This window comes from Gambusia affinis, linkage group LG08, assembly GCF_019740435.1.
Source record: "Gambusia affinis linkage group LG08, SWU_Gaff_1.0, whole genome shotgun sequence".
Taxonomy (NCBI): Eukaryota; Metazoa; Chordata; class Actinopteri; order Cyprinodontiformes; family Poeciliidae; genus Gambusia; species Gambusia affinis.
Window position 1 is genome coordinate 22,720,787 of NC_057875.1, and position 27,445 is coordinate 22,748,231.

General features: G+C 42.2%; 1 long non-coding RNA gene across 1 annotated transcript in view; it reads left to right on the top strand.

The window, feature by feature from the left end:
- Positions 1 to 256: 256 nt before the first annotated feature.
- LOC122835410 overlaps positions 257 to 27,445 on the top strand; it is a 33,150-nt gene continuing 5,961 nt past the window's right edge. Inside the window, exon 1 of the long non-coding RNA XR_006371306.1 lies at positions 257 to 813. This is a non-coding gene — a long non-coding RNA (uncharacterized LOC122835410). The remainder of the gene's footprint in view (positions 814 to 27,445) is intronic.

The following is a 27,445-nucleotide window of genomic DNA, read 5'->3' on the forward strand; positions in this document are numbered from 1 at the left end:
AAGCTGAAGCTGCAGCCGGTGTGTTGCTGTTTTTGTGGGAACATGTGGTGAATGCTGATGCACTCCTCAGACTGAGCACTGGCAAAGCTGAGGCCTCTGATTGATATTCTGTGGCAGCACTTGTTAGCATGCACCATCTAGTCTCTAATCTCCTAAAAACGCCAATAAAAAGGGGAACACACACACACACACACACACACACACACACACACACACACACACACCAACACAGATAGGCCTTCCACTCTTGTCCTTGGCCTAAAGTGCTGAAGAGAGATTAGATTCCCCATTACTCCTTTTCTTGGTTGGGCTATAGGCAAGATGAAAAATAGCCTTGCGGTCCTAATCCCGAAGACACTCAGCACGCTCACATTGTTCTCCAATGTACTTCTTCTGGCTTCCCATGCTACCATGGCGACGTGCTGCCATGGCGACAGGTAGTTGTAAAGCCATTAGCCGGCTCGTCGTGAGATTTCCAGCCCGAATGCGCAAATCAGGAATCCGGCAGAGTGTGCGATTTAAAACCACGCTTAGACAAACACACGGGCCTCCCTCGCGCCGCGTTTTACGACGATTACGGCGATCGCTCCTCTCTTAGCGCGAGACGAAAACATGCGCGTTTGGCGCAACAGAAAACGCAGCAAGGTGAGGCAAAAATAAAGAAAGAAAGAAAGAAAGAAAGAAAGAAAGAAAAATCCCCCTCTATACGGGATCTCAATGATGAGTGGTGCTAGAAGCCCGGCTTACAGCCAGGAGACCATTACTAATTCCCCCGCAGGCTGTTGGAGTGAAGGTTGTGTGTGCCAGAGGAACGTAAGTACCACTGAGCATTCATGTGTGTGTGTGTGTGTGTGTGTGCCTACTGGGGGTGTGCTTCCCAGCTCTTGAATTTGTGCCTTCCCATGACCCCTTTTCCAGCTTAAAAAAAAAAAAAAAAGGGTTAGCCACAACTGCTAGTTAAACAGTAACAAAGGAGGATTGGAGGTTCCAAACTCCTGGTTGTTGAATAAAATGTAAGATTTTAATTCAAAATAGGAACATGTCGATCTTTAAAAAACTCAAATAATAAGGTAAGTTTATCTATACAGCACATTTTCAGCAACTACATATTGGCTCCCTGTGTTTTTTATGGCCTTTATTTGAGAGTGCTATGACAGGACGGTGGGTAATGACAGAGAGGGAAGACACGCGACAAGGGTCAGCAGGCCGGGAATCGAACCTGCGACGGCCGCATCGAGGACTAAACCAGCCTTATGTAGGCTGTGCTGAACCACCACAGCAACCCCCAGGCTCCATGGGTAGTAATAATAAGAATTTTTGAACTAGTTTGAGATTTCTGTGGCTTGATAAAACTAGATGTTGGTTCTCCATGTTTGACTCCACAACGCAGACGGTCCTGAACGTCCATCTGAGGTCATGAGCAGCTTCTCTAGACGGGTTTCTCTGGGTTTTGAGTTTGTTCTAATTCCTGAAGTATATAAACTAAATGTTCCTGTAGTCGCATGACAAAACAAATCTGAAAGTTTTATATCAAGTTAATTCAACTAACAAGCTTTCTTTACTACATCTGGTCTATTAACAGCGAGCACAAGCTATATAGTTGTGGCATTTATTGTCCAAATTACGGGCTTCTTTTCATTAGTCGTTTTTGGGGGGGGTTTTTTTCTCACAGTTGAAGAAACAATCCTAAAAATAATGGTTTTGATAATGTGTTTGTTTACCAATCGAGGGCTGGCTGCGGGCCTCCGGATCCCGGCGACTTAACAAAACCCAACAGTGAAAAAAAAAAACGCGTCTCCGCTGCGTTTCCACGAATAAATGCCCTCCGAGCCGCCCCATCGTGGATATCCGCACGACAGCCTTCGATGTCTTCGGAGAAACCACAAGAAGACGAATGAACTCCCACGCTGGTAGGCGGGGGGGAGCGTGGAGGGGAATGCGTCGGCCTCGGCTCGGTCGAGTTCAGAGTTCAGCGACGGGCAGCTCTGTGGTTCCGTTTGGCATTTTTGGCTCCAACTCCCAGCATGCCGTGTCCTAACAGTTGAAAGGCCTCGCCGCTCCTTTTTCTTTTCTTTTTTTTCATTTTCAGCTCAAGCTTTTTTTTTTTTTTTTTAACCAAACACAGCCTGCGCATTCAAATCATCTGTCCCTGATTAGCTTGCCTTGTTTTAATCATATTCTTATAAAATTAAGAACGTGCGGTCAGGATGTCTTTTGTGCCGCTTTCTTTTCCTGAAATTTGCCATCTTTTTCTGGCGAAGGAAATCTCCCTTCTCAGAAGGGATCATGTTGTTTTGCGCTCGCCAAGAGAATAACATTTACTTATTTACTAATCCTACATTCAAAACAAAAACGCAGGGTGCGTGTTGAGCTCGGCCGCAGGAATGTCAAAAAGACATTAATTCGCCCAACATCATAAAAAAAAAGCGCCCTGCGTGAAACCAAAGCAGAGGCAAACTCAAGGAAAATGGCATCCAAGTCTTTCCTTATTTACTTTTTTTTTTCGTCACTTGTTTTCAGAAATATAACCCACCAGCTGCGCATCGTCTCCGTACTGCATGCTGAAAGAAAATCAATCTATCAAATTTTATTTGTAGAGCAGATTTCAGAAGCAAGGCATTTCAAAGAGTTTTACATCAAATCAGACACAGAAACACAAAGTCACAGAACCAACAATCAAAACATGACATTAAGTCAGGTTCCGTCATTAAATTTGTATTTGATTACAGGTGGGTTTTTAGTCGAGATTTAAAGGAAGTCAGTGTTTCAGCTGTTTTACAGTTTTCTGGAAGTCTGTTCCAAATTTGTGGTGCACAGATGCTGAATGCTGCTTCTCCTCGTTTGGTTCGTTTGGTTCTGGTTCTGCGGATGCAGAGCAAGAAAATAACCGTACCGGCTGCATTTCCATCGACCGTGAAATTCCGCATATTATTACGGAAATAAATTTGCTTAATGGAAACGCACCTATTTGAAAAAAAAAATTAAAGTTTTTTTGACAAAAGGTTTCTGAGTTAGGATGAGGTGGGTTTTTTACTATTATTTTTTATTTTTTGGCCGTATGAAAATGAGTGTGTTTCACAAAAATGCACCGGAAACACAAGTCATGTGATCAACAACTGGATGTTGCTGCTGGCAGAAATGATGAGGAAGACGAAGAGTCGCGGCTTGTCTTCTGATGACTTTTCTGCGCTAACAAACCTATATTTAATTTAATTGTGTTTCTTACTTAATGGAAGGACAGCAATTGGCAAATTGAGATTTGTTTCGACATTTTCACGCACATTTTGTAACGGAGACGCCGCCAGACACCACAGCAATCCAACACGTTTCACCTCTGACTAGGCTGCAATCTACCGCCGCTGGTTTACTCTGCAAAGTTAAACATTCTCAACAAGTTACTCGCTCGTGCCGTGATCCTGGGGCGCTTTAGTTCGTGGGCCGCCGACTTTCGGTGAGGGCGCGGCTGCTCCTGCCGCACCACCGTTCGCCTGTGTCTAATGGCCTCATGACGCCACTGCTTGTGATGGACCCGAAGGAAAGCCTGAATGTCAACACTGGTTGCAGAAATCAAGCTGTCTTTGTGTGACGTTTTCTGTGACTCCTCATTGTTTACCTTGTGCCGCTTTGTGACCTAGAATTGCCTACCTGGGGCTTGCAGGGAAATGCATGACCTACTTGAATAAATTGAAATATTCCACAACTCAAATTCAAACTCAGGTAGATTGGAAAGGGTCGGTATATTGGGGCAAAGTTCCATATTTTCCGTCACTCTTCTCAGAAAGTGAAACTTGTATATAATGTCGATTCATTAGACCTAGATTGAAGAATTTCTTGTCATTATGATGATCACCAATGCCTGAAAAACTGTTAATATTGTGAAAGATGTGTTCATTGGAAACTCATGGAGTCACACCTACTATGTTCAGACAAATCATACACAAATATCTTTAAAAAAAAAACAAAAAAAACAACAACCCAGATCTGGACTGCTGCTCACTGGTCCGCCGTCCTCCTTTCAGATAAAAGTTAAATTTCCAGTTCGTTTGTAAACGGAGGTCGCAGCCTACGTCCTGCGCGTGTTGTAGACGAACGTACAGTCACATCCAGCGTCACAGGCCCATCAGAAGAGCGCATGCTAATGTTCCTTAGCGGACGTGTTGACGGACCCGCCTGGCTGCCGTCGCCGCTGTCCTGGAGGCTGGTGGAAAAAGTTGGGCGAGTTACATTCAGCGTTGGAGGAAAGACAGAAGAGAATATGCAAACAAAACACCGTTCATCTGCTGTTACAGTCTTGGGTGTGTTTAGTTGGACAGCTATCAAAATCTTGATTGAAATAAATATTCCAACAGGGAGTCTAAGGCTTCACTAAGAGTCTGTTGGTCATGTAGATGTCCAGATCCAATCCGGTCAGGTAGCAGGTTGGGGTCCCAATTCATGGAGTTTTTTTAAGCTGATCAGTATCGGCGTTTCTGAAAATCTGTTCTTGATAGTCTGCTGTTGGTCTATATCTCGACATATACAACAACAGATTATGATTGGATCTATTATACCATGTGACTCAGCAGCTGTAGTTCTCTCAAACACCCAGCCCTTAAATTTCCTCAACATAAACTGCAAAGCACTAAACCCGTCATCCACCGGGGCGGCGCTCTCAATTTTCAGATCAGATCTTTAGACTTTTTCTCATGTGCTTAATACTAATCAGGTCGTCATTTTTACCATTCATGTTGACGCAGAAAGTGACAGCCTAAATCTTGGACTTAATTAGCTTTCCTCAAAGAATCCACAGACCTGCGTGCTCCTGTCGTCACCCTGCGGCTCTTCTGTCGCGTCAACACAATGGCATGAACTCAAGGTGAACGTTTGTGTTACTTTTAGTGGAGCACTGATCTTTATCGGACAATTATGTAACAACTTTTAAAGAATCTGTTGCATTTTTTTAAGTTTCATCACAGAGGGCAGGAATGTGATCGATAGGCCGTCACAGATTGACGGTCCTGGTCTTAGTGTTACTTCCTTGTTTCGTGAGACATTAGACAATATAGCACCTTTAGAAAGAAGGTAATTATGAGGTTTAACTTTAAAGCACAACACTAGGAAATCAGAGAGAAAATGTCACTTCACACATCGAGAGGAGCTCTGCTTAATCTGGGAAAAAACCCACTGTGGTTTAAAAAGATTTTGTCATACTAGAATAGTATATTGTTCTTCATTAATAGAGGAGAAATAGAGTAATCCTAGGTTTCTTTTGAGTACAATCGCCAAACTTTCAGAGTCTCATAGCGCATTTCCCACAGCGCTCACCAGTAGAGACTTGATGCGATTCTTTCTAAAACAAAAATGAACTTGACCAAAGGATTTAGCTAAATTAGTCCATCCATTCATCCATTTTCTTACACCCTTCTTCCCTAAATGGGGTCAGGAGGGTTGCTGGTTCCTCTCCAGCTGCGTCCCGGGCGAGAGGCGGGGTTCACCCTGGACAGGTCGCCAGTCTGTCGCAGGGCAACACAAAGACATACAGGACACACAACCATTCACACACACACTCACACCTAGGGAGAATTTAGAGAGACCAATTAACCTGACAGTCATGTTTTTGGACTGTGGGAGGAAGCCGGAGAACCCGGAGAGAACCCACCATGCACAGGGAGAACATGCAAACTCCATGCAGAAAGACCCCGGGCCGGGAATCGAACCCAGGACCTTCTTGCTGCAAGGCAACAGCTCTACCAACTGCGCCACTGTGCAGCCCCTAAATTAGTCCAAGGTAGGAAACCAAGCAGTCTTCAGCTTCTAGATATAAAGATACCCAGCTGTTTTCACAATTGCACGCACAAATGCTGCCTTCCTAAAAAAAAAAAAAGGCCTAAATAATTTTGTGATTATTGTTTTTTTTTAATCTGGAGATTTTTAGACAACTTGGGTTTAAGTTTTATCATTTGCGTCACTCTAATTTCTGTGTTGTGATTATTTTTTAAATAGTTTTTCGAGGCTTTCACTACAAACACAAAACCTTTAGAGTCAAACCATTACCACGTCTTCACCAAGAGTCCATTCAAAATGGAACGCACATCCGTTTTTCTTCGTACGTTTTAGACTATTTTGTTTTACCTCAGGGCTTTCACCTTTTACTTGGGGATTTCCTGATTGTAACAACCCAACACTCACACACACATACACACACGCACACACACACACCTCCCAACCAACCAAAGTAGGAGTCAGGAACATCAAAGCTTTGGTCGGGACAAGATGATCAGAGCTGCTGTGAACCGCCATGTTTACTTCAAGTCTGGTGTTGCGCTTTGCTCTGACCTCAGGGGTCATTTGTCACCAACCTTAATGCATCCGCTCCGCGTGAGTGTTGATGGTAAAAAGGCTTTGGGGCCTGGAAGTTAACCAGCGGCGGGCCGACTCCGGCAGCACCTGCGTAGAGCTCATGAAGAGCCGATGGCAGGTGCGGCAGGTGTTCACCCCGTCCCAACAACAACGCCGAACCCAAGAGACGGCTTTTATCAAGCCTTAATGACTCAGAGACTATAATGGGACGCTTAATATCACCGTTTTTGTGCTTAAATAATCCTGCAGAAACACTCGTGTCGAGACGGGTGGCGAGAGAAACGGTGACGAAAGCAAAACACATAAAAAGCCAAGAAAAACAAGAGGGTTTATTAAACACGTCAGTCGTCTTGTGAGATCAAAGGCGGCAAAAAAAAAAGAAAGACTTTTATTGTCCCAGACTACATGTGAGCCGTCTTATTTATTTCGCTTTATGTCATATCCACAGCTTCAATCTATGCAGATGATGCCTTTGATTTTTCATTGCGTAGCAGACGGCTGCTGTGAAATGTTGTTCCACTTATTTATTTATTTTATTTACTTTTGTTATTGAAGGGAAAATAAAACCCCTCATTTCACTTTGTGACACAGTGATGTCTGAGCCACTGCTTCCCTGCAGTAAAAGACTCTGCTGAGGTGAGGTCATTGTCCAGAGACCGTATGGAAGAATATTGCTATTGTTTCTTGGATGTCTCGGTCTCCCCCTTGGATTCCTTACCCCTGTGAAGGTTCAGGGTTACATGGATGGATGAATCATTTTGCTATCAAGCACAGGCGTCGCCCAAAGCCGAGGTCTAAACTCCACCATCACGTCCATCTAAATATGCAAAAAAAAAACCCGACCTTTTTAGAGAGTTGCGAAAGTATGCAAAACAATGCCATCCCAGTAATGCTCGCACACATCACAAAGCAACCACAGATTATAGACCACTTCTTCTGTAATTGCTACTGGCCAGACCTAGGGCATAATCTTGCAATTTCCTCTAGGACACGCACAGCATGCAAATACACATAGGCACCCAATTCCACGCCGGTCCCCACGTTCCTTGATAACTCGGGACGTAAAGTGCTGCGAAAGGGTTTGGAAGGTCAGCTGTGGTGATTAATTGCTCTTAAAAGCTTTCTTCTGTCGGCGGTGGCTTTTGACAAATTGTCAAGCTTGTACTCGACAGTGACGGAGCAGCCAGTGAGTGGGAACAGTGGAAGAGATCCAAGGAAGGATATATCTATCTCCACCAGATGAACAATATTTGAAACTTCCTGTTTGTCTTTAGGAAACAGGAAGTGATCCAGTCAATCTGACCTGTCACAGTCGTCATCCATGATTTAATTTATAAAGACCCTTCAAGTAACATCTCTTTACTGCTTCACATGTCAAATAGTTGCTAATTTCTTAGATGAAAATAATTCAATTTAATCACTGGGAGTAAAACAAAACGTGTTCCGCACTGAACCTGATTTATTGTCTGAGTTCAGGAGTCTTTTGTGCCTGGATAAAACAAAGGTCTAGGAAGTAAGTGGCTGAGCAATTTAAAGAAAAAAATGAAAAATCGGCTACATTTTAATTGAAGTGGTGTGCATAAGACTGACATGACACTGTAATAAACATGACATAACACCTGTCATGAAGTGTCATTTGCTAAATAATAACACTTTTAATGAAAAGTTGTTCTAAAAGTCACATTAAAAGTGTCAACTTTGCTTCAGTTGGTCAATAATGACCCTTTTAATGCAAAGTTTTATTAAAATTTGCATAAGAAGTGCCAACTTTGCTTTAAAAGTGTCATTATTTACTGAATAACACTTTGTGACAACAGTCATAAACATTCGTAAAGACTCCCTTCGTGTTCATGACAGGTGTTGTGTCATGTTTATTACAGTTTTGTGTTGTGTGATGTTTATTACAGTGTTGTGTTTATTACAGTGTTGTGTTGTGTGATGTTTATTACAGTGTTGTGTCATGTTTATTACAGTGTTGTGTTGTGTGATGTTTATTACAGTGTTGTGTCATGTTTATTACAGTGTTGTGTCATGTTTATTACAGTGTTGTCATGTTTATTACTGTGTTGTGTCATGTTTATTACAGTTTTGTGTCATGTTTATTACAGTGTTGTGTCATGTTTATTACAGTGCCATGTCAGTCTTATGCACATGCTGTCAAAGAAAGTGTTACCAAAAAAATCCACTCTAAAAAGCTTGACCTGCTCACTTTAACAGATTTTAGAAAAGTCTTCAAACACATAAAAACTTCCTCTGAAAATGAAAGCAAATGATTGCAGCTCAAAATAATTAATACCTTTCGAGGTTTTACCCCCAAATTGTAAGGAGTTTGAATTTCCAAATTAAATTCCTTACAACTTCTTTTTTGTTTTCAAGTCTTTTCAAAAGTGCCTGACAAAGTTTTGGATAGAGTGGCGGTTTCTCCGGCTGTGAAGCTTCACCAGGAGCCAGGCTGATTTGCCAGCTCATATTGGCTTAGCATTCTTTCAGAGTTTGTAAGGAACATGTTGAGGAAAACCTTTCTGCACTGTTTTGCATAATGAGGATGTGACCGACCGGAGGAGAGCAGCAGTCAAAACACTGTTCCAGTTACACCAGAGCCTGAATGGCTGCAGTTCACCTCTGCTTATTGGATTATGTAAGTGGTCGGTAACATCAGCAGATATTGTAAGATATTACAAGCGATCCTCCAAAACTGAAAACACTTCTTTTTTTGCCCAAGAAACTTTATGCTCTCAAACGAGAGCTGCAGAGGTCTCAGTGGTCTTAGAGGTATTAGTTGCATCGTTGAGTTGTTCCTTTTTGATTCGTGTGCTCAATGGGTGAAAAAGTGTTTGGAGGCTTTCTGGCTTGTTTACTTTCACAATCGCACCCACTTTCATTGCCATGGCGATCTGTTTGGAAGTAAAAGTTCCCTCTCCGTCGTTTTTTTTTTTTTTTTTTGTGGTGCCAAATGCGTGGAAAAGTAACAAAATGAATAATAACGAAGACCGGATGAGGCTTATTTAGGCCATCTTAAATTTTGCCAAGATAGAAACGCTGTCCGACTCGAAAAAATGATATTTACTCTTTAGACATGAAGAAACCGAGGGGCGACTCAGCACTTTTCCACAGTACTTAAGATTCGACAGATAAAGGATTAGCTATTACCGTGAGTGTTCCTGCTCCAAAACCAAACACATTTTATGTGGGTTCATTTGTCACACACCTTTCTGCACCACCGTGGAACGCCTGCACACAAATAGACTCGCAGTGTAACACAAGTCAACCAGGCATTGTTTTGTCTTTCACAAGCTTGTACAAGAAACAAGTCTGAACTAAAATATTTGATTTTTCAGAAGTTCAGCCAAGCGGTCAAGCGGTAACGCTTTCTTGCTCTACATCAGTACACAACATTGCGTATCATTATGTTTCAACAGCTGAGAAAAACAAACTCTCCATATCGAGAAGAAGAGCAAACACGGCCTATCAAAGTGCAGTCAGGTTCACTTCCTGTTCTCCGTGATCCTCAAGGTTGATTCCAAACGGTCAAGCGTTACATACCTCCGGCGTGGCAGCATAACCAGCTCACATTTGGAAAGGTATTCCTCTGAACCAGGAACCTCGGACTGAAATAATATGCAAGATACACCATTGACAAATATGATCTCTGTAAAAGAGTAACTAGCAAAGGACGGGATAAGATCTCGTGGCACGTTTATTTAAATTGCCCATGTATCTTTTCTTCTTGGTGAAGTTCTGCTTGCAAAAAACTGTTTAGTTGCTGTCAGCGTGTGACTTTCCCTGTTTTGTTTTTTTTTAAGGTTTTGTTGGCTCTAGTGGCCTTTATTTGAAAGTAGCTGGACAGGAAACAGGGTAATCAGAGAGGGGGAGGACATGCGGTAAATGTCGCCAGGCTGGGAATTGAACCTGCGACCACCGCCACAAGGACTAAGGCCTCAATACGTGTGTCCTGCTTTGACCCTGCGCCACCACAGCACCCGACTTTCCCTGTTTTAATCTTTCCCTCAACGATATCTGGTTGTAAGTGTTTTTATGTAGCTGTTATGTGATTCCATACCTTTTATTAAAAAGCGTTTGGGTTCAAAGCATGTGATGCTTGGCTGTCGGTCACCGATCAGCTAGAGAGTGGAGTCACTAGAGTGTAAATGCTAAAGTCACTGTCCTGGTTCCACCTCCAGATGAAGGGGCAGCACATTGCTAGCCTGACATGACAGGTTGAAGCTCCCACCGTCTCCTGTAATCCAGAATATTTTTGTCTTTGTCATTCACAACCGTTTCTCTCTCTCTCTCTCTCTGTCTCTTTGTGAGTCTGATAATGTTGGATTTTTGTGTTAGCTACAGATCACTTTACGCTAAATTTTGTACTCTTGGGTTTCCCTCCTATATGACGACTCCGTCCACCAGAGATGCTACGCGGTTGTATTAGAAATCCACTTGAGCTGTGTTGAGTAGAGATGAGCCAAGTCGACAAGCACTAGTGGAACGTTATTGGTTCCAGGTATGAAACAGATTTTAGCTTGAAACCACAGTGACTGAATAAGACTCTTATTTTCAGGTTTTAGGTAAGGTAATTTTATTTAGGAAGCACGGTTTCAGCAACAAAGCAGTTCAAAGTGCTTTGCTATGCATCCGGCTAACTGGTTAGCCTTTAGCTAATTCCTTCGTCACGATGTAGCGACCCAGTCTCCTTACGTCACTTCCCACCAAAAACCCCCATGTCTTAAAAGTTTTAAATTATTTGCTTGACAGCGTTCTGGGTATTTGTTTGAAAAAACTAGTCAGGGTGTGACAGACAAGATGCAACACTCTGTAAGAGACAAGCTAATTGTCAGCTGCTAATATCTACTTCGGAGTGTTAAAGGGCTATTTCACAGTTATATGACTGTCGTCTAAATAGCTGCACTGATCAAACCCTCAACTGGCTTGTTTGAAACAGAACAAAGATTCCTTAAATCAAAATCCTCATTTTGCTTTTTGAAGTGAAAGCAGATCATTTTAATTATTTTCTGGCATTAGGATGGACCACCTGAGATCTAGACCAGTAAAAGAACTTCAGTACCTGCCTGGATTAGAACCGAACTGAATTATTGTACAAATTCTTAAAAACACAGACGGAGGATGTATGCAGCGCCCAAATCAGAGGGGATTCTTAGCAGACATTGCTCTGCTTCTGGCGAACTCTGCATTGTTCATCATCTTATGAGCTTGACGTATCGTCCCAGTGTTATTAGCTTTTAATCTGCCTTGTACTCCTTCTTTGTTACATTCTGTTACGTCACTCCCTTCTCATTTGTCTTGATTCACTGTATTGCCGAGGGCCTGTTGAGGAGGGGGTTTTGCCAACTTACATAACTAGTTAACAGCACACAAAGTCAGACGTCGCCGTCTTATGAAAGGAGTTGTTTACGTTTGTTTATATTTTGCACATTTTTCATTAGGCCCCAGCCCGAGAGGAGGGAGTTTGAGTGTCAAAGGATTGGAGGAGAAAATGCGGTGAGAGATTAATAGATGGATTGATGAGGCATCTGTAGTGAAGTGAGAGCTATGGTGAAAAAAAAAAGAAGAAGGATTCATTTTACATAAAATGTACTAATTGTTGTGATGTCACTGGTATAAAAGTATCACAGTCAGGAGAAGTTGCTCTTTTTTGTTCGCCTTTTGCAAGAGTTCCACTCACATGTGCAAATCTTGGGTTTGCTGGACAAAAAGATACATTTGAACCTTTAAAGAAGAAGAAGACGAAGCTTGGAAGGAGATAATGGCAGACGACTGCGGCTTGCTGTGTGCATTCCCAGCACTGCGGAAAAGAATCTGATTTCCAGTTTTCTTCTCGAATCAAATCATTTGTAATTGATCATACCAGTGACGTGCGGTCAGGGGAGGCAGGTGAGGCAGTGCCTCACCAGCCATCATGAAAAGAAAGAAAATATATAATCATAAAGTAATTTAAATTGTTATATTCATCCGGTGGTTTGTACTAAAAAATATTTATTTTTCATGTAGCTTCACCAATTTCGATTTTTATTTGTTCAAAATCGCTGAATTTTCTTATTTTCTCATTCAAATGCTTGCGATGCGGTGAGGCAGCAGCTCTGCCCTCACCTTGGATTCGCAACCCTGGCTCTCGCTGGCTGCTAAGCGGAGAGAGCATGTTGCTGTACGGCGTCAATAAAATGGTTTAAACAAATTTAATATGTGAACTTATTTCCAATAATTTAGCTTATGTATATAATGTACAGTGCTTTTTGTCACCAACTGTGTTTGTGTAACGTGTTTCGTGTAATGAGCGATTATAAACGGCAGAGAACAGGTTCGAGGTGAGGCAGGCAGTTCTCTTGCCTCATGGCAGGGGGCGCTCAAGATCCCAGACGTTCGTCTTGTTCACTCCTCAACTGTCGAGTAAGTGACAGCGAGCTAGGCTAAACGATTCGGGAAGCAAGTCAAGTGCAGCGATAGATTATAATAGAGATAGTGATTTTTTTCCTCTCGCTTATCCCGACTTTCGACATGGATTATTTTATTTTGTTTTGTTTTTTAAGGAAATGTGTGTTTTGTGAGCTACAGTTTGTATGTGTAAGGATGCAGAAGTGAAACATAACCTGTAAACTGCTGTCAATCTATGCATCTATTTGCAAATCTGATTCTGATGACGTCAGTGCCTCACCAGCTATGAACCTCACCGCACGTCACTGGATCATACCCAATGCTAACGTACAGAAAAGAATGTAAGAAATGTACCGTATAAATGCAGGACCGTTTTTTACGCTAACGTTCCCAGTTGTCTCACCTACAAGCAGGTCTTCATTTGTTCCCCAGGTGGTGAACGCCGCGGTTTCGTGTGCACGTCAATTGTGTTTAAAAATTGCTCACTCAGCAGGTTAGGCACTTCTCTGCTTAACAATTTCCTTTTAATACCAGCACAGTGACAAATAGGCTATGATATGTGGCTCAGTTTTATGAGCTCTGAAAGCCTTACAAACCAGTCGTATTATCTATAAATGAGCTTTATTACAAGGTTGGGTTTTTTGTGTTTTCTTTTCTTTTTTGCTTTAACATGTGTTCTAGGGTTTTTATTGGGTGTTTCGTAAAACTTCAGACAAACAAAAATGTCTGCTTGATAGATGAATTAATCGGCAAGCTTCAAACATTTGCGAGAGTTTACATAATGCTGTCTTGCACGCTTTTTTTTTTTTTTGCTTTTTTTTCCGGAGGGAGCAATAAATAAATAGTCAGAGGAATGACATGTCACCTGCAAAAGTAACATTTGACATTTTGGCGTCTTGGACTGTCATTTCTTTAACCCGGTCTTCTAAAGATATACTTAATATGGGATATTCCAGGAATGTCAGAACGTAACAAACTCCTTTGACAGAAGCGCACAACACTGACCCCTAGTGTTTGACCGAAACAACTCTCAAAACTCACGCCTCAGAGCCGACCCACAGACACTCTCTTGCAAGACAGTACCTGCAAGTGATGCTTTGCGGAGCGAGAAGATTCTTGTAGGTATGCAAAACACTAACCAAAAAAAAAAAAAAGAAGCAACATTTCTCTGTATGTTTGTTTTTCCCACGCTGAATTGTGAAAACAGAAGGGAGGCTTCAACCAAAATATAAATTAGGCAAAGAGGTGTGCGATGCTGATTCAATTAAATTCAACACTGTACCCAAAACCACACAAAGACAAATAAACATTCCAGCGTATGTCTTCTTACCCACACACACACACACACGCATACACACACATGGAAAGGCAGATAAAACAGAAGACTGAGCCTCTTAAAGCTGGAGGGCTGAGAGTGATAATTATGCGTGTAAATTCCAGGGCCCCTCAGCGCCGCTCTGCTGACTGGTGTTGAGAGCTGCGTCCTCCTGGTGCTGCTGGTAACGCTCACCCACATCCAACCGGCTGCCTGTCGCTGCTGCTCCCGGTCCGTGTCAGACACCTTCGCTGCATCGCTGGAATTTTTGGCAAAAGCTTCATACACGCATGTCCTGTTACGCTCCAAAAACATCAACAAAAAAAAACCCCAAAATATTTCTTATTTCTATGCTCTAAAGATGAGGAGAAGCAATAAATGAATTGGGGTGCAACAAAAAATATTCAGCAAACGAGGCGAAACTTTACCACTGCTAATGGGAAAGTTAAGATTCCCCAAATGTTTTTTTTTTCTAAACCTTTTTTGTTGTTCAGATTTAAAGGGGCAGTATTTTGTAAAATCTACTTTTTTCAAGCTTTACGTCATGTTATGCTATTCCTTCATCCTTCATCAAAAACATACCTGGAGTGTTGCTTTGATCCTCCCGTGCATGTTTGAGAAATCCTTGAATCTCCCGGGGCAACCATGCAGCTCCTTCAGACTAGCCAGCAGCAATTAGCAAACACCCGGTGGATCTGCACATCTGCTGAGCTCAGTAAGGAGCTGCTTCTTAGAGCAACGCCGGTAAAAACGTTGTTAAAGGGTTCACAGAGGAGCCATGTTGTGATGACTTCCTGAAGGCGGAGTTTCAGAAAGAGCAGAAGTTTCTTAAAGAAACAGACGCCCAATTTTAAGGGGTTAAATGAAGCCAAATTTCTTTTAAGACATATATATATACAGGGGTTGGACAATGACCTGTATATATGATACTTTAACAAGTGAAAGTATCACAGTTGCTTGATTATGGTATAAAATGGTACAAGTGGCTGGAAAATACGTAATTTTGGCCCTTGAAAAATTCTATGTTGAGTTTAGAAAAACCAAGCTCAGATATATTTAGTCAAATAATTTTTTGGATTTTATAGGAGAGGTGATCTAATGAAGTCCAGACTCGTTAAAAAAGTGTAGCAGACATTTACATTTGTGTCAACAGGAAGGCCTAAAAAATATACAAACCTGGCTGATCCTCATGGCTTAGTGTTAGACAGACAGTGTATTGCCTCAGGACTTTCAAACAACTTTGTACTGTAAATTGTCTGTCAATGTTTATTTTGTTTTTCTATGGAGAGCCCAACGTTCAAAATTCACGGAAGCAAAGAAAAACCAAGTCTTCCATGACTGAAGAGTACTTCTTTCTTTCTTTTTTTTTTTAAATTGCATATATTTATTGAGGTTCAAATACATTCACATTTTGCTAGTTGTGTGCACATACACAGAAATCCTGTATTTTCTCTTTCTTTTTTGCCTCATAACATGAACAGTTTCAACAGAACAGCCAAACACACAGCAAGTCATGCAATAATAACCAACACGCTTAAAAAAAAAAATCAACAAAAAGACCCCAACCCGAGGCAAGAACAACATCCTTTGTTTTTTCAAAATAAGAGTTTTTATATTAAACGTAGATCCAGGCTCTCAAGTTTTGTCTTTACCAGATTATCCTGAAAACAATGTGTGACACACTGAAACAACGTGATGGCTTGGAGCGCATCATGGAGACAAAACCCACAGCTACGGAACCGTGGGACCGCATTGAGAAAACCCAAACATGCAGATATACAATGTGAAAACGCCAAAGAAAAGAACCAAGCTGATTAGTTCTTTGACCTACTTTTTTTTTTACCAAATCATGAGAATGTACAAACATTTCCTCCTGCTGACTCCTCAGATTAAGTCCAAGAGCTGAACTTGTCCTCCATTTTAAAATCTGCAGCGCTCTGATAGGCATGTGGTCATTTCAGCTGGAGGACGTCCTGGGAGGGAGGCTGTGAGGTTGGGCACAGAGCATCCCACATGTCAGAGTACACCTACAGAGATGAGGTGACTTAGAATGACCAAACTGACCTCTTCCTTTCGTGATCAACACAACACACGAAACTTTCCATGAGGTCAACGCGACCACAGACACCACAGAGAGAGGTTTCTCCTCCTTCACTTTCTCCCATGGTAATTACGGCGGCGTGTTTTCCCCCCTCTCCTGAGTGTTTTTCGCTGGTAGGCATGGTGGTGGTTTGATGTCTGGGGTGCAATGAGCCACGACTGCCGTGAACACATTCCTTTCCGTACCTGATAGATGAATGTTTGGCATGTAGATAGAGTGAGTGCAAACGAACCTTACCCAGGCCACGCTGCCGCCGCCGCCGCTCTGTGCCCCACTTAGCCGGAGGGAAAATGGTCCGTGACAAATATAAGCCTGAGTCCACATCTGCATCTTAAAGCCGGATGTCTGGGATGCTGAAGAGAGAGGAGCACAATTTATTGAATACAGCTCATGTCTGGCTTGGCAGATGGCAATCACATAATGCAGCATTTTTAGCATCGCAGTCGCAAGCAGGAATCAGCTGGTTTAGACCGACATGCGACTATGTGGCACAGGAGGAGAGAAAATGCAGAGCTCCGCAGGGAAATGGCCTGCAGCCCGACTTGGTCTCCGTGAAGCTGTCGGCGCAACAGGCATTTGAAAAAAGGTAGCAAAGTAAAGGACGGTGTCTGGCAGCGAAGGGTAACGAGGGTCTGATTTCTGTTGCATCATCTGGGGCTGACAGAGTGTGGCAGACTTATCAGTCTGTGGTCTCTGGAGGCATTTGTCTGGACATGCAGTGAGTCAGATTTTCTCTTTGCCTCAATGTGAGCCTTTCCCCTTTCATCCGCCGCATGGTGGCCGCACGAAGGCTGCTTGCAGGGGAGCTTCCACCTGTCATGTCAGGCTAGCAATGTGCTGCCCCTACATCTGGAGGTGGAACCAGGACAGTGACTTTACCATTTACACTCTAGCTAATCTCTCTGGGACAAACTGAGGTGCAATGGTTGTAAAATTACGAATTTCTACGAGTTGTTGCTTATCCCTCGTTTGTCTCTTGCATGACATAATATGTCAGCACAGAAAGGTGTTTAAAATAGTTAGTTACACTCTGTAGTACAGAGGTATTGCATCAACCATGACTCCTCACATATATCTGCTTTGTTTAGAGTCAAAGACATGAACACTGATTTGTCTTCATTTTCAGAAATTCTGTATTTTATGTCAAGGCTGGCATGGCCCAATAATTTTGAGATTCTGAGATGAATATTTTTATCAATGCTTTTCCTCACCTGTGTATTTTTATATTGATTTTCAATCTACAATATAACACAGACATAGTCATTCTTGTTAGGTTATTAATTAATTCTCAATCTGAACACAGTTTTCATCGAAATATTTGCATTTTTATTGTGGATCTTGTGAATCCGGGTTTTCTATTAGCTCTTAATTATGGAGGGTGGTTCCTGTCAAAATTGCAGATGAATATATAATTAAATAAATGGCTTCATAAAGTAGTTATTGTGCCAAAAACTGCACTCAGAAAAGAAAAACATTCCCAACGTCTTTTAATTATACAGTGTGACATAATTAATATGTGCTGAGTACGTTCTAGACGTCCAGTTGGAGGGAAGCTAACGTTGAAACCCCGCCCACCAAGTCATCCTCCCCTCTTCTTCTACTTTTCCAGTTTAACTCTTACAAAATGTCTAAACAAAAACGAATAGAACACGAGGAAAACAAAAACGGAAATCTGTAAATAAATGGATGAAGGAGGAAAAAAGGTGGGGAGAAAATGCAACAAAGAAATATTAGGGGAGAAAGTAATTCAACATTTAAGAAAAAAAAGTACTGAAAAAAAACTGTAGTAAATTAGGAAAAAATGAAGCAAATTACTAAAAAGGATCAACAAATATAAATCTATCACCCTGTCTAAACAAATAAGACGGAAAGTTCTTTTTTTATTACTTGTTGGATGCAATATTTGATACTAATTACCCTACCTAGCCATTAATTTATTTCCATATTCATTACGGATTTTGGCAGGCTCTGTCCTCCACAGTTTCTGTGTTCCACCTTGTACAACAACATTCTGTCTGTTTGTACCAAATGAGTCACGTTTGGAAACAAAAAGCTGCTTTGGCGAACATTTTGTTCAGAGAAATTATTGTCGCTGTCAAGAGAGACGGATACAACAGTGACTGGAAAACATTTGGCGAGTGGCTCTAGGGAGATGAAATGTAGTGTGGGATGTTGTTGTTGTTGTTGTTCTCATATTTTATTTTTTTTTTATTTCTTAGAAGCTCTCTGTGTTCATCATGCCGTTTCAGTTGTGCTCTGTTCAGAAAGCTTGACTAAATATTTCGAACATTTTAAAACCACAGTATTTCCAATTATGTACGGAATTGATTTTAATGAAGGACAGAACATGATACGGGTGTTGCCATCCGTTCTCAGGCGCAGGTCAGTATATTGGCAGAGGGAAACAGGAGAAGGCTTGCGAATGTAACGTCACTGTCGGTCAACAGCCCCACAGGACCGTTACAGCACCGGAGACGTCTTCCAGGCTTTTGTATCCTCAGTGCACAAAAGGAGCAGTTTCTTTGGTAGCTCCTCCTGGCAGCTGTTAGACTGTACAACCATCACCAGCTACCACAAAATGCAACAGATTCTTGTAAATGGGCTTTTTTTCTTCTTCTTCTTTTTTTTTTTTTTTTGCACAAATATGAAAGTTAAACTAAAATTTCCCTACTGAATGTGGAAAAAAAAATATTCCAGTCTAATATAAACTCCTAAGTAGGACACAGCTAGTCTTGGCTCATTTTTAGTAACTTTGCCAAACCTAAAACTGATTTTTTTTTAGTCTTACACGTTACACAGTTAACGTGACCCTTGCAAAATCTCCCAAGATTTTAGAAACGAAGCATCATGGCCTGTTTGTATGTTTTGGGTTTTCTTGACTAATCTCTGATAAATATCATGTTAGGAAGTGCCGTGTTTTATGTCCCTCATAAATTTACTACAACATCATATAATTAGGAGAGCTGGTTCACCTGTTCCCTGTTATTGTGTTTCTCTGTTTAGTGTTACTACAGAAGAAACACAAAAACAAGGGAGAAACTGTAATTACCTAAACCCAAATAAAACAGAAATCTCTTAAAAATGTCAAAGTTGCAAAAATAACGTGGGACTAAATAAAAAATAAATAAATAAAAAAAAGAAAGAAATAAGAATTGTGATTTAGTGTAGGATTAAAAATGTACCTGAATCAAGTCACTCTGCTTGGCAGAGGCTTCTGTGACCCAAACAAGAGTTAGTTCAACATTTACCAATAAAGACAACATCCTCAACCAGTCAGGAAGCCCCATCAGTGGGACACAAACTCAGATTAGATGCTCATCCCCGCTGAAAAGAGCCCCCTGGCACGTCGCCCTGGCCTCCAAATCTAAACCAGCAGTGCTCTCGCGACAGAATCCATAGGGATGACGAGCTGCAATGCAGAGGCAGTGGTTGTTTCCTTCATCCAAAAATCGTCTCTTCTTCATAGACACAAAGCATGTCATAAGAAATAACCTTCGCCAACAGATCTTCAGCCAATTAAGATTAATGAAGGCATGTCCTATAAGAATACTGACGACAGCACTGGGTTTATGCTGGAGGAATTTGATTAGAAGAGCTAAACAGATTACAAATGCTAATCGGCACAACGAGACCGATGAAAGTAAGAGAGTTGCTGCGTTGCTCTTTAGTCAATGTCTGGGAAACGGCACTTGGCTCGTCTCGGCGGTCCTACTTATCGGTTAAAGGGAGAATGAAGCCTACAAGCTGCTGGGGGCGATGATGTGTTCCCGCCAGCGAGACATGGAGCGAGCGAGTGAATTAAGGCATGGGAGTAAGAGATTTACAGATAAGACTCACAGAAAGGCAGTGCAATCACTGCTCTTCGCTGAGGTCCGGGGGCAGCCACATACACTCATTATCTCAGAAAGAATAACCCGGCAAACAGAGCGTGCAGCACAGCCAAATAAATCCCAGGGAAAGATGTCATCGAACTTTGACATAATGCTTTGGGAAGACGAAGGAGTGGGGGGCTGCAAGAGAGGAAATCTTAACGCTCAATCTGACAGATTTATTGGGATTAATCTTGTTTGAGTTGTGGGGTGAAACCTCCAGAGTGGGATCAGTAACTGGAGTTCTGCAGCACCTTCGGTGTTGCTTCATCTCATGCTAAACCTTTCTCACTCTGCCTGGATATGTGAAGGATTTTCAAACGTAAACAGCAGGATACATCCTCTGCTAATTGCACAGACACAACAAATACCAGAGACAGTAAGTAAGAGAGTGCTGAAAGGAATGTTCTGGATCAGAAGGGACAGTCAATCAAACATAAAACCACCCTCTGACAGATAGGAACGTCTTGGGAGACAATGCTGGTAGTCAGTAGTAGGACTAATCTGATGCTTTGCTGCATCACTTAGAAATTTGTCGATGACTAAAGTGGTTCGTGAATAAATCAATGGCTTAAAGCGTAGGGAAGTACACAATAGCCCCCCGGGCAGGGAACGGGAGCCATTCACAAAAGAGCTTATCTGGAATGCTGGAGCTTGAGCAAGTTCACACTAAAACATAAGCAAATACTCAAAGAATGAGTCAGCGTCCAGGAAAGGCCAGGGCCCAGTGGAGATAGCTGCTAATCTGAGCGTGAAGCAGAAACCCAAACCAAAGGTGACCACTGGGCAGGCCACCAGAGCGCAGCAGCCAAATGCATCAGATACTAACCCGCAAAACGCATGAGAAGCCAGGAGAAAAAGCAAAGACGGAGCAGCTGTAACCTACTGTTGAAATGCCTTACCACACAAAGAATTTCAGAGGGGATTTGGTGAAAGTGAGACTACATAAAGGGCATGTGAAAAGATTTGTCGGAAGAGGTGATTTTTCTTGTTGAAAAACTTGTATCTGATAGTTATACATAAATGAAAATTGTGCACATTTACCATATCTTTTTTTACTTCTTTTCATCAGATGAACAATGTTCAATCTTGTATTAATACATGGTGCTTTGGTTACTGCACCAAATGAACCTGCAGACTAGTTTGTTAGGTCCACATATGTTTTTGCCTGTTGAAACAACCAGGGACTTGACCAATCACATGATATCAATTTAATGTACTTAGGCATCTAGATTCAATGAAACTGAACTGAGTACCAGACAGGGGAAGAAAGGGATGTAAATGACCTTGAATGTGGTTATTGGCACCAGACGGGCTAGTCTGAAAACTACAGAACCTTTTGATCTACTGGAGTTTTTAGTAAACTCTCAGGTTCACAGAGGTCAAGCCAAAATAGAAAAGAATGGACTTGATAGGTTGTTAATGACACCTGGTGAAAAATGTATGCGCCCCAGACACTAGGGCTGGTTTTTGAGAGGGACAGGCACATGGCCCTCCTTCATTCCTGCCCGATTGCCCATGCTGATTGAGAGGGCCTGGAGGTGTTGCCGTGACCGAGACACTCTGGTGGTGTCACTGGGATGGGCGTGGTGTTGCTGTGTAGGGACTCTGACCACTTAATGGTAAGACCCCGAAGCCTCACACTACATTCAGCCATTCACATGCTACTGGATTGTACTGCTGCCCTGGGGGAGTCCAGTGGAGATGCCACCGGGTCCACCAGCAGGCAAGGCAGTTGAAGTGTCTTACACAACACCAAAAGTGGACGGAGCAGAGATTTGAAAGGGGAATCAATCAATCAATCAAATTTTATTTGTATAGCACATTTCAGCATCAAGGCATTTCAAAGTGCTTTACATCATAACAAACACAGAAACACAATGCAACATAGAATCAACAATCAAAACATGACAATGAGTCAAGTTCCATCAGTAAATTTGTAATTGATTACATTTCAAAACTCAGCAATTACGGGACGAACTCCTGCCACTGTCGCCACCGTCGTTGATGGTGTGGTGGGTTACAGACTTTGTGCTGGCGTATTTTTCTTTCTGCAGAAAGAAATCTCCAGGAAACTGCAGCCATTGTAGCCCACAAGCCTTGCAGTGGGCTGGAGGAACCTGATCAGGTGGAAATCCCTTCCTCTTGCCATCCCTCAGGCTAACTCACTGGGTGAGATGGTCATGTGCCCTCTCCATGATAAGAGTTGGAGAGTTTCTTCCACCAGATGATGGGTGGTCTTGCTACCTGGATTCCACCATAATGTAGTCATTATGGTGGAATCCAGGTCTGGCATTACTGAGGGCATGCTGGGTCAAGTGGCTCTCTGGCCTGTCTTCCCTCTTTGTCAGGTATGAAGCTACGCTGAGAGAGTTCCTGGTGTCTGTCTGCATGGGGCTGCTGTTGCCTTCACAACGATGCTACCTGCGCTTTGGTTTCTGTGGGCAACTGTGTCTTGAAGTCTTATGCACCTCTCACCATTCCACCAACTCCAACTAGGTAGCAAAATTATGCAAACGCACATGCACCACACAAGCAAACTTACTTCTGTTGACACACGTTTGTCCACACATCAATCAAATAATCCCAATGGCTTCAGGTCAAGCAAGCATTGGTTCCTTTTCCATCAGTGTAGTCAGTCTAATTTGATACAGCCTTGATTAATTAGAGGGAATGACATAATAAGGAAATTATTTTGAGATATTCTTTTGTTACATAGAATCTGGTAGGTAACTACCTTTTTCATACAGTGTGCCGAGACAGGACATGTAAAATATGGGGGAAGTCTGCATGTCATTCCAATTGTACCTTTAGAAACAAATTTACAATTCATGCACTGCATGTAACATCATATTTTTAGGCAAATTCCCACAAGCAGACAAAGGCAGAGTGTCTACTTAAACCACGGTAATTCATTTTGGCAGCAAAACAATAACAGTGTGGTTACTTCACAAATAAGTGGAAAATACAGTTGTGGGCTTCCCCCATATTTTTGTTTGTGGAATTGCCTGTTTGTCCTCCATATGGCACATCCGCCGCCATCAGTGGAACAACACACCACAGGGTCTTGGCCTCATGTTGCGGGTTTCCTCAATGAATAAGTCACGCGTACTTGAAATAAAAAAGAAGAGAAAAATAAACATTTCACACAAACAAGCCTCTGATATGCGTCTTCCACCAAGGGTTTTTGTGAAACGCTTCTATAGCTCGTTAGAAGTTGAATGTTAGAATTGGGAACGATCCCTAAACACATTCGAAGACGCAAAGAAACCCTTCTCACGTACGGAAGTGACCCGTCAGAATATAATGCAGTAAACAGGAAACATGGGCGTAAAAAAATGCACTCTGCCGTTTCAGCTCCACTCTGTCCTCAGCGCAGCAGCTATTTTTGGAAAGACTGTGAAAACAGTCAGACTGTGAAAACAGTTATTGCTCCTGGTTTTGGGGGGGGAAATGTTATTATATTATGCAGTCAAATAAATGACAAGTCCAATGAGTGACAGAAGATTCGAATCTGGATATTTGGGAGTTGAGCAAAGATCAAAGCGGATGAAGGGAGCCAGTTTTCCACTTTATTGTCTCCGGCTGCCTAGCTGAGACACTGGCATTGTAGAAGTCCATGGTGGGTAGAGGTTGTTTAGTTTTTTTTTTTGTAAGAGCTGACAGTCTGCCAGCCTTTAGGATTTCTCTCATTTTCTCCGCTTGTTGGCCACATACAGATAATGAATAGGCGACTCTTTTCTATTAAAATAATACCCTCATCAAGTGGGGCTAATGTCAGCATTGTTGAGCCAGAAAGTGTTTCATCCATCCAGACAGCTGATGGAGTTCGGGGCCGAAGGCTGGAATTTCAATTGTGTCATGGGAATCAGGTAATTAACCCGATCAAGCAGGCCGCTGCATTATAGACGACGAGCGGGTCGAGAGAAAAGGGCTTCAAAAATGTTGCCATAAATTAATCCCGGACTAACCGTGGCTGTTGATAATTTTCCTTTGTCGTCATGAACAACAAAGGGCGGACGACAAAGAGGAGGGGACTTGAAAGAGGAGGCTTACGGAGATAATCAAAAAGGGGGTTAGCGGCCGCGCTGTGAAGTTTGCAAAAGAAGAGATGCATCCTTTTCAGTCTCAGGGGGATTAGACGTATTCTCCGAGTGACAAAACACCTTATTAACCTCAGCCTGACCTCTGAGGATTGACCTTTGGCTTGTGACCCCGACACAGCACTGCTTCTTACTCCTGTTGGGATTCATCCGCCTGAACCTTTTCAGGGCGGCCAATGACTGTCTGAATGTCAGTGATGTGTTCATGAATGAGCCGAGTCTGAAAGGTGACCCTCTGTAGGGGACGAACAGGAACAACAGACTCCTATAGCGGAGAGCCAGGACTTTATTTTGATGGTCATATCACGCAAAAGCAGACTTGGATTATACCATTATGTTAAGGAAAAGGAGCAGATGCTTTGAAGACGATGAGTGCAGAGGGAAAGGACAACTGCATAGAGCGAAAGAGAACTGAAAAACTGATTTAAAAAAAAAAGAAAAAGAAAAAAAGTTAATTTAATGACTTTTTAAGACCGTAAGAATAAAAATTACATAACAATAGTACATGAAATATGAAAAGTAACCTAATAAGAACTTACTTTAACCACCTGTGTTTAGCTTTCAGTAACATGAAAAGCATGTACATACACAGGATAAAGACAATACATATCTATACATATATATGTGTGTGTGAGGATGTGTGTGTACTTGTTTAGCTGCCCTGTTTTGGATCATTTGGCCAATGGACCAATGGGTTTTATCCAACGAAACTAAACTTTGACCTACATCTAACTGACTGACTGAGCTGACATAGGAAGATAAAGGTGATAAATTGGTTTCTCAAATATGTATCACCCAAGGTGAGATTCCCGAATTGGATCCCACCGTGTTAGAGAACCTAATGTGGTGGAGCCCTTGTTTAGGATTGGGTTGGTAAGATGTGAATTAGATTTTGATTAAGGAATAAGCTGGTAATGGTGTGTGAGTTTGTGGAAAGGACTTATTAAAGCCCAAGCTTCAGTTTCATCATTTTAAACCATTCTAAGACGTTTCAGAAACCTTGGATATGTTTCAGTGATGTTGGAGATGTAATCTGTTAGAAAGTTTGATTCCATAGTTCATAACACCTGAGCATTTGCTATAACAAATATAGGAAAAATAGGGAACTTTGATTGTGAAACCACTTTATTAGCACACAAACTATTAATAATTGCTGAACCAGATTAAGTATAATACACATTTTGTAATAGTATGAAGATCCATTTGGAAACTTTTGGAAGTGGCCCAAAAGCGACAGATCCTTGAAAAGATCCGGTCGTCCAATCACTGCTTGGTGTATATGGACGTGAGGATGGGACAGACAAAAGTTGAGAGTTTAATTAGGGACACAGCACCTTCGGTAAGCCATTCCCGTCTCTTATACATTTACATGTAGAAAAACAAGTGGAGTGGGAGGCAATGGCAGGCCTACATGAAGTTTTTAAGGAGAGGTCAGAGAAACGAAGACTCTTCTCAAATCCACTGGCAATTTCCCTAATTAGTCCATTGTTTTCAGGAGGTCTGGTCTCACAAACACACTGTAGAGGAGAGGGTGGAGGGATCTTTCCAAGAGCTCCAAGAAAGTAAGCTGCATGTGTCTGTGCAAGTGCATCTGCGTCCGACCGCGCGCACAGACGGGGTGACACGGGGAGGCAGGGCCTGTCAGGACGCTTCGAGCTCAAACACCTAAACTCTGACCAAAGGAATTCCAGTGATCTCCTCGGACTCTGGACACCGAAAAGGGGCCGGCCACTTTTCCCACCAGTGACCTCTCCATCCATAATATGTTTTTTGGAAGCCGTCATCGCCCATGGTCTTTATTAAAAACCTTCCTGATATTTACATGGTCTGCTGAGGCGCTCTCTACAGTCGGCTTGTTTCAAAAATGAAATTCTTCTCTCCTTGAATAAACACGTCTTCCTCCCCTGAAAAGTTGCTTCAACACAAAGGCATTCGGCGCAGGAGCTCGCTCGAAACACTCGTGGCCAGAAATAAGTCAGCAGAGTGTAAATTATTTCAGTTTAATTTCTACATTCTGACAGACGTCTTTATTCTTCCCCCTCCTCTCACCCTGCACTCGTTTTCTCTCCACCTTCTTTTACCTGCTACTTCTCCCGGTGCGCCGTCAACGCTTTGCTTCCTGCGGTATTCAACCTGAGGGAAATGGGGCATCGGAGTGATGACAAGGAGCAAGAATCACGGAGAATGCGAAGACGGCGCTGAATCTGTCCTAGCACAACCTGCGCCCATTTGAAGCGGGCCTCTTTCAACTCTCGAAAGCAGGATCACGGAGAGAAAACACATTAGGAAAGTAGGCAGAAGGCTGAGAGACAAAAGGCAAATGATTTATTATAGCTTTCAGCAGAAATACCAGCAGAGGAGCGCGGACCCTCAGGTGCTTTTCTGGCAGGGGTATAGAAGAGGGTAAGAGCCTCAGTGCTGAGAGATGCGCAGGAATGAGGAGCCTGGGAGTCTTTGGCAGCAGGTAAGAGAGGATCATGTAGGTAGCTCTCTCTCTCTCTCTCTCTCTCTCTCCTCTGCAGCTGGAGATTTCACACCAAGCAGTGAAGGGCGGTAGGAAAACATTTTTCGCCGCAGGAAAATTGTTTTCTTAAACGGCACGCATTCGTGACCTCCAAGGCTTGTCGTTGTTGGTCTTGCCGGCTGTCATAGATTACCATCTTGGAAAATATAGGAAGACCTCAACACCTGTGGGGACGAGCCGAGGAATGTTTCGCAAACGAAGTGTTTTCACGATTCAAGGAAACGCGTCAGCGACTGAAACCGTGTTTTAGAAATGATCAGTTCAGAAGAAAAAAGGCAAAGTATAAAAGAAAAATAAGTATTCTAGGTTTGAATGAGATGCTGAGCGTAGTCTGCTAAATTCATAAGACATGAGGGTTGTACAGATCCAATCCCAACTATCGAACTGGGCCAGAATCAGGGAATTAAATACTACTACAGTAGTATTTTAAAAACCTAACTTATGATACTTGGTGTTGTCTTGCTTTGTCAATGTGTGGCCAATATTAAACTGTCAGAGCCATTACATTCCAGCAACATATGGGAGCAAAATGAAAAAAATCTAAATTTAAAAAAGTTACAAAATGAGTTAGTGATGAGCTCTACATATACTGAAAAAACTAAGCAGTTCTCTACCTGCTTCTTGGAGTAATGATTTTTTTTTCACAAAGACATTTTAAATTTTTTGTTTTAATATACTGCACTTGTTTTCATGTCTTGCTTCTTCTGGGTAAAAAAAAAAAAAAAAAAAAAAACATGGCTGCAGCAAGATTTTCTGCATCAACCGCGTGTTGATTCATACCCATCAGGGGGACAATTAGCCACTCCT